At 28.7% G+C, this 596-nt stretch overlaps 1 long non-coding RNA gene across 1 annotated transcript; it reads right to left on the bottom strand.

Annotated features, from left to right (window-relative positions):
- Positions 1-236: 236 nt before the first annotated feature.
- On the bottom strand, positions 237-596 carry LOC114759788 (uncharacterized). The gene is made up of 3 exons (XR_003741962.1): positions 566-596; positions 386-490; positions 237-303 (listed from the first exon to the last, which is right to left on the bottom strand). It is a non-coding gene; the product is annotated as an uncharacterized LOC114759788 (long non-coding RNA).

Here is a 596-nt window from a genome sequence, read left to right as displayed (position 1 = left end):
AATGTCATGCAACGTAACTTATCTTTACCTCGTCTAATTTCTCAATCACTCTTGTCTCAATGATGTCATCCATATAGGGGATGACATAATATCTACATTCAACATGTCCTTGTTGACAACGGTATTAACAAAATGAAATATAAAATTGAATATTAGACATTACTGATTATAAACATTAACTTTAATTCATCTAAAAATGTTTAAAAGTATATATTTAGTTCAAAACAACATACTTTTGGGAGAATCCATATTGGTAGTTGTCTATTCTGTTTAATCACCACAACATTGAAATCATAAAAAGCCCTATCAATAGTATAAAAGAAAATGATATTAGAGCATGTTTTTATAAACTTCACACGTAATAAATATATAAACATAAACTAACGTGTCGATGACATCTTTGGTTTCTTCGGATAGACTTCCATAGAGTGAATCGAACTAGTAAAATTTGTTATCAAAAGGAGCACAAACAATTAGAGTCTAATGATAACTGCAAAAGAAAAACCACGTTAATTATAATCCTACACATACAACTTATGTATCTCAAATACAATAATACACTTACCCTTCCACGTAAGGTACAAAATATATTAGCT

The sequence above is a fragment of the Neltuma alba genome, unplaced genomic scaffold (assembly GCF_004799145.2).
Source record: "Neltuma alba isolate B1F8T4 unplaced genomic scaffold, ASM479914v2 tig00010901_pilon, whole genome shotgun sequence".
Lineage (NCBI taxonomy): Eukaryota > Viridiplantae > Streptophyta > Magnoliopsida > Fabales > Fabaceae > Neltuma > Neltuma alba.
The sequence above is the reverse complement of the archived record's forward strand: the minus strand, read 5'-3'. Positions and strand labels throughout refer to the sequence as shown.